The following is a 7,747-nucleotide window of genomic DNA, read 5'->3' as shown; positions in this document are numbered from 1 at the left end:
TAACTTCCTATGATCCTATGATCCTCCATACATATGAGTGTGACATGTCTCAACAAGTTTCTGCATGATGCCAGTGTCCACACAGTATTGGTCCTCTATTTCTGTGTCATGGAGGACATGGAATGTTAGGTCCGGAAGATGACTTGGTGGTGCTGTGGATTATGTCTTGTACCTCCATGGCTACAGGCTGCAAAAACAGCTTTCTGCATATCTGCTAAACTGATGACTACCTCTAAAATATTTTTGTTGTGTGTCTCATGGAATGTCAATATTTTAATGAGGTCAGTAACTCTGGTGGTCTTGTCTCATCACACAAAATATATACATTTCTGAATCATGCTTCCATGTTGTTTATCTGCATTTGCATTTGCCACGCCTCTTATTTCAATAATGTTTCTCATTTACATGTAATTTTATGATTGCATAATATCCTGGTTGCGATATTTTGGGGCCTAATCCCTTTGCAATAAATGTGGTTTTGAATTGTACCCACTTTGTTCTTCACAACTTGTCTCACAATTCATTTTCTGTAATGCAGTATTTGTTTCTAAATCCCAACATATGTATTTTTATTATATAATAGATTCACAGTTGTATGTTTTTATGTATATTTATTCTGCCTGTAAAGCATATCATATTTTATCTCATGCACAATACTATGTATGTAAAAATACTTGTTCTGTGTTAAAATTATTTGGAGCTTTTCTCCTTGGTATCCACAGAAAATGGACTACAACCAGGAGGATTAACCCTGTTAAATAAATAAACTATCAAATAAATATTTTAGGGAAATAAAATATTTAACCTCATTCAGGCATACCCTTAAAATTACCATTGATGTGAAAAGAGAATTACAAACTGGAATTGTCTGAAACAAAATAGAAGTTAAGATTGTAGACAATACCAATGAATGTAAAGTAAGTCATTTTTAATTTTTTAGCACATGAATATGCCTATATTTCAAATAACTATCAGTATGTTTCTGAACTTTATCATTGTTAACCACATCTTAAATTAATCTAGTTTTTCTTCTGATTAACGATAACACATGTCTAGTATTTCATAAATTGTAAGGATAACAACAGATGAGATTTAATACCTCTAGGCTAAACATCTCTTATCTGGCAGCCCTGAGATTTAGATAGATGGAACTATTTGATTTTTGAACACCTTTCCAGATCTAGGTGTTCCCATTACATTGATTTGTTTAATTGGGATATCATAAAAATGACTTTTGGAATGCTGCCTACAATGAATGCATGGTCTCACAAAAAAAAAAAAAAAATAGGCAGTAACATTTCTGCTAAATACTAAGATAACATGGCATGTAAATACTAAGATAACATGGCATGTATGGCCCAGAGGTAAAGATACATACAAGGATGTTGAACATGTATGCGCATCTGCTCAAATACACACCTTCATACACTGCAGAAGTATATTACTTCAATATGAATCAATTAGGTACTTGCCCCATTTGAGGTCATGTTACAAATTACAGATCCTTGTTCAGTCTAGGATTGCCTGAAGCTATGCATAGAGCCAGGCTGGGGGGGGGGGGGGGTGATGTTCAGCAGAGAATATCCAATTGCTGGATGCTCAGCTCAAAATAGCTACTTGCAGCAATTTCCTGTATGCATCATTGGCCAGGGGAAATGTGGGGTACACTGCAGTAACAGTGAGGGGCATGAATAGGATGGCTTTAAATGGGCTTAGGCTCTGGGAATAAAACATGGCTTTATGGACATGAAGCATCATCTCAGTGGTGGGAAAGGAACCTATGTTGCTGCAGTAGATGAGACAGTGTTGCACAGACATGTACAGACTTATCATTACATAATGTAAGCTCAAGAAAGTAAACATTTAGCTTAGCAGTTATCTTAGTTAGCTGTTAGGTGGGATTCTCCTTGTGACAAGTCAATGGCAGATGACACAGGATACTCATAAGTCTCCAGCCTTTGTGGAATTTAAAATATTTTAATGGATAAGTGGGTTGTCTCATTGCACCTGCAAGTCACAGAAAGGAAAACTCTGACAGCTTTTTGAGCTTATACACCAAACAGCTTCACAGACTGCTCATACTTTTCAGTAGGGTGAGTGAAGTAATTGGTGAAGTCAATGAAATCCCTCTACCAAGTTTTTAGCCTTCCTGGGAGACTCCAGTTTTTACATAAGGAATGGCAGACACTCAACAAGGGGCATGAATGGGTGTAGTAGTTTTCCATACATAAACCAAAGTAATGATATATGTCAGTGAAGTACTAGGCAAGTCATGGACTGTGACTTATGAACACCACAGACAGACACAATGTTTAGGCTATATTAGATGATATAGTGTTGGTCTGGTTTACAGCAGATCCACGGAAGTTAGGGCAATATGGAAGGAAGTTAGAGATATATTAGATGATATAGTGTTAGTCTGATTTAGAGCAGATTCATAGAAGTTAGAGGTATATAGGAGGAAGTCACAGATATATTAGGTGATATAGTATTAGCCTGGTTTATGGCAGATCCATGTAAGTTAGGGGTATACAGAAGGACATGAGGGATATATTAGTTGATATAGTGTTAGCCTGGTTTAGAGCAAGAGCAGATCCATGCTTTTCTTAGAAATTCTTTTAATGCATGGTTAAAGACATGATGTTTAGTGTTATATCAGATATTAGTAGGAAGGTATGCCAGGCCTTTGCTACTAAAATCAGCAGAGACTTTAGCCAGCTGAATTTTTAGGTTTATGCAGTGTGAGAAGTTGTTCGCTTCCAATCGTAAGAGTCTATTGTGATTGTAGGTTTGGACAATAGGAAGTAAAGCAGAGCAGACAGTGGGTTTGTAAACAATGTAATTGGCAGTTTGAAGTTGTAGATAGGTTAGATGTTAAGGCAGCTAAAGCCATTTAAGAGACTGTAAAGGAATGCGGTGATGGGTGAAATGTGCAGAACTGCTTCCAGATTTGGCAATTTTATGGTAGCAAGATTCAAGTTTAGACTTAAGTGAGGTTTGGAGATTGGTGGGAATATGTGCTCCATAAAGGACTAAATGTAAAAGGTAAGTATTGGCTAGTGTAAGGCTGATTTGTTAATTTTAATAGGATTTGTGCCTGAAAAGCATGACTAATCTCTGGTGTTTTTTCAATATTGTCCTGGATACGGAGGTCAATAAAAGAACTTTATTTTTTGTTGGGGTTAAGTAGCAGCTGGGAGTCATCTAGCCATGCTTCCAGTGAAGAGAAGTCTTCTTGGGTTGTATATTATAGGTGACAGGCTCTGTAAGGAGCAGATGATAGTGAACTCATCTGTATACTGAAATTAAGAGCTTTTGCAGATGGCTGAATGGAAGATGTTGAAAAGAGGAGCTCAAATATCGGTGGCTTGGGGACACAAGTGATGATTGGTAGATAGGGAGATAAGAAGCCTTGCCATTTTACATTCTGTTACCTATTTGTTAGATAGCTGGAAAACCAGTTGATTGAAGTATATGACAGACCAAGATTAGAGACATGATGTAGTAGTTTGTCATTGAGTATATAAAAGTTTTTTATGAGACTTGTGGAGACTGGTTGCAGCAAGAATTCGGGAGTACTGATGTAAGTATGTGGATTGGTTGTTATTAGAGGAGAATTAGAGGATATGCCAGCAAGGGGAAGTGTTTTGTTGCAAGGATTAGGCAAACATTGATTTTTAGGTTATCTATGCTGTCAATGAAATATGTATTAAAATAGTGGCAGTTTGATTAGGGAGTTTTCTGGATGTGGGTTCGGATTTGGTTTGGCACCGGGTTGTTTAAGGAGTTAATGGTTGACCAGAATATTTTGGAGTTGTTTTTGTAGGTAGCCTGAGGATTGCAGAAGTTTTTTTTTGTCTTTTATTACCTGCTTTTTTACCTGATTGTGGAGGTGCCTAAAATTTTGCAGTTTATGAGTGGTTTTACTATTTAGCCATACTTTCCATGTTTTGTTCCTATGTGATATTGACTGTTTGGTTGGTTTTGTTAACCTGAAAGCATAACTGATTTTTATTCTTTTTGAGTGAAAGGGAATAAGGCTGTTAAGGTTGCTTAGCAATATAGTAGTCAGGTTTCCAACAGTACCATCAAGAGGTAAAGTCAATAGTGTAGACAAGTTTATAGATTGTAGCACATTACAAAAGAAGTTGTGATTAAATTAGTTAGATTACCGGTCATTCTGAAGTGATGATCTTATGAGATGTGGGAGGTATTCATATAAGTATAGGCATATAGTTGGTCACTTAGTGTACAGGGGAGGATGCCAGCTATGGGTAATTTACTTACATTAAAGATCAGGATAAAATCCAGTATGCAGCCGTGTGAAGGAATTTTGTCATATCTAGTTGTGGTTGTTATGAGTTGTGAGAACCCATAGAAATTGATGCTATGTGTTGGGAAATCAGATATTAGGTTTCCCAAGTTTATCTTTAGAAAAATGTATAGCGCTAGTAGTCACTACTATTAGAACCAAGTATCATGAACAATTCAAAAGCAAACCTAGTCTACCACCATAAATAAAGTATTCAACAAAATAAAGAAACTCTTTAAAGCATACAACAGATTCTGTATGCAAAACCCTCTTCTCCTAGAAAACATCAAAAGCAGTAGTTAATGTTGTAGCCTCATAGCAAGAGGTTGTCTGGTTCGATTATTGTCTGGGGTGCCTTCTGCATGGAGTCTCTATGTCCTCTCTGTGTTCCTGTGGGTTTCCTCCTGGTGCTTCAATTTCCTCCAACATTCCAAAGACATGCATCTGGAGTATTTCTCCCCAGGCCTCCGCTGAAAATAGCTTCTGTCCTAGTTAGACTTTCCTGGTCAACAAATGTTAAATAAATAAATACATAAATAAATAAATTAAATAAAAACACCATCAAGTTTAGTAAATGACCCCCTGATTTTTGACTGGCCACTAAAGACAAATACTCTTATAAATCCTTCTTTTAGCCATATTAGAAACATAAGAGCCAATACCTTGCTTTGCTTTGAATGCATTCATAAAGATGCCTACTATTCTGATGCAAAAGGCATTGCTAATCTCCTCACAAACAAATGAAGTACAACTCCATTCTGAAGGCTTATATTGAAAGGCATGAAATACATGAATCCCTCACTCCTCCAATTATTTCAAAAGATTATTTACTGAAAATGCTAACCAAGACAAAAATATCCTGAATATATTATACCAGGCTGTTTAATTAATATTGTTAAACATAACCTTACAGACCCATTTCTTGAACTGTTTAATCTTCGTTTAGCTACTGGTTTCATCCCTGGTGAGTGCTGCATTGCAGTGGTGATGTTCCTCCATAAGAATGGCCTTATAACTGACCAGGTATGAGGCTCTGCTGTAAAGACATGGACTGTATTATAATCGACATTGTAAACTATGTTATTAAGAATCATAAACTGTAAACTATGATATTAAGAAAAGTATGAAAATGAGAGTGACTGGCTGTGGCCTTTGGGACTCAGTGCTGGGAGCTCTTCTTTTTATGTTCTTTACTCTTTGGATCACCAAGCATAGAGTAAAAATATCTGGCAAACAAAGTTTGCAGATGGCTCCAGACAGGGGCTTGTTGTCAAGTCACCCTCTCACACCTAAACCCTCAGGAATGAATTTTCCCTTATTTAAACTTAAAGTGGGCTTCAACTAAATGCCAAAAAGTGCTGTATTGTTACTTTTGGTAGGCAACCCCCTCCCCTCAAACTTCATAGTTAATATACTACTAAAAAAATGAAAATGTAGACAATGACATAGTACCTTAGGTTCATGTTTTTGATCAGCATGTGACAGTGGTTGTCAGGAAATCCTTTTATATAACACAGCTAACTGTCAAAGGAATATCAGGTCCAATGAAGTAATCAAAAACATAACTAGTTCCACAGTGGAAAGAAAAGAATCCAAACTTAAAAAACAACTGGAGGTCAAAGCAATGGAACTCTTTAACACCTCAGAATGTAATAAAAAAGCTTTTGAGTAACACACTTTTTCAATGCTCATATCAAACATGTGAGCAAAACAGTAATAAAGAGGTAATAACTTCCTTACAATCAGTATAGATCAGACCAATTTTGAGTACAATGAACCTTTCAGGCTCTGTCTTACTAAACACATCAAACAGAAAGACACTAAATACTCCTAAGCAAAATGATTGCAGACCTAAAGTCCCCATCTCTTGATTTGGTGTATTATAGACTTGGAGGGGATATCTCTGTCTTGCTTACCATGCCATTAGACACCTGGCTATCATTGACCTCCTGTATCTCTGCAAGTCCAATGACTCCACCAAATATTGAACCAGGGACATAAAGCCTCACCAGCAGATAAATAAAACACAGTGTAAGGACACATTAACCAAACACCTCCCAAACCTGTGGAATGAACTTATCCTGCATGTTAAGCAGTGTGACTCACTATCTTCCTTTAAAAATAACCTGGATAACTGGATGGGTATTCACAAATGTACTCTGGGATTGACTGGTATGTCCCTACTGGAGGAAGAAGGTGTGGTCTGAGGGAAGATACTGGAAAGGTATAAATGGTCATAAGACTCAATAGCCTTGGAATTTCTATGAATCATTACATCTATGTAGAATTTTTGATACCTCAGTCATTGAGGGAGCAGCAATGATATACAGTTAGATAGTGCTTGAAGCCTAACATCATGATAATCCTTGGACTTACAAGGGAGCATTTGCTATGGAAAAAGTGAAGATGGTAGCCATTTTGGCAATGTTTATACGGGGCTCTTCTCATTCAAATTAAGGATTTAGACAGGTCAAGAAGGCTGCAGTGATACTGATTGCCAAACTGAAATATTCTGTATAAGAGGAGATATAGAAAATGACTTTCAAGTGCCCCAACAATGTTCACTGTTCAGCATCACAGGAAGGAAACAGAAGACCTCAACCATGCTATCCTAAGCAAAGATGGGGAATTGCAAATTATAAATGGAGAAATTTTCAAAAGGAAGAAAGAACATTTTGAGAAACTTCACTCTGTGGCTGCTCCATCTTATCAGAAGGCAGTGGTAGAAATCATTGTCAGGCTGTGGTCTGTTAATCTAGCTAAAGTCTTTAGAGTGATCAGAAGCCTCCATTGTAGTAAGACTGCAGGTGTGAATGAGATCCACCTGAAGACATTAAAGGCAAAGGTAAGAGATAAGTTTGGGGTATAATAGCTAATGCATTATTATATATTCAAATAAACAAGAAATACATAGTTAACCTCTGGAATGGTAAAATGGCAACTGTAAAAAAAAATGCAATGAGAGATGAAAATGTCAACCTGTAATATGAAACCTGATTGCATGTGTGTGTGTTTCTATCGTGTTCTTGGAGGGGTCAAATCCCTAGTAACTCTCAATGTGTGGAGGGATTCCTGCTCATTTGTCCTTAACTACAGATTGTCTGCCAAGAGTCACATAAGGTGGGAGGGTGACCTAATGGTTAAGGTGTTTGCCTTACAAACACAAGGTGCAAGGTTTGAGCCTCACAAGGGGTAATTGACTAGGCTCAAAATGGCTCACAAGCACAGTTAGCTTAGTACTAATCTATGAACCTATAACCGTGGAGGTGACTGCAAAACTGAAAATTAGTTGATCAGTGTATCACATTCATCTCCATTGTCATGTAACCACAAAGTGAGAATAATTAATAGGGGCATGAGGACACCATCCCATATCAGGTCTGCAGAGGAGCAAAGTTTTAAGATATGTTTATTTGCACTACAAAATTTGATGTG

This window comes from Protopterus annectens, chromosome 9.part0 (assembly GCF_019279795.1).
Source record: "Protopterus annectens isolate FY-2018-M chromosome 9.part0, PAN1.0, whole genome shotgun sequence".
NCBI lineage: Eukaryota > Metazoa > Chordata > Ceratodontiformes > Protopteridae > Protopterus > Protopterus annectens.
Note: the sequence above shows the minus strand (reverse complement) of the source record.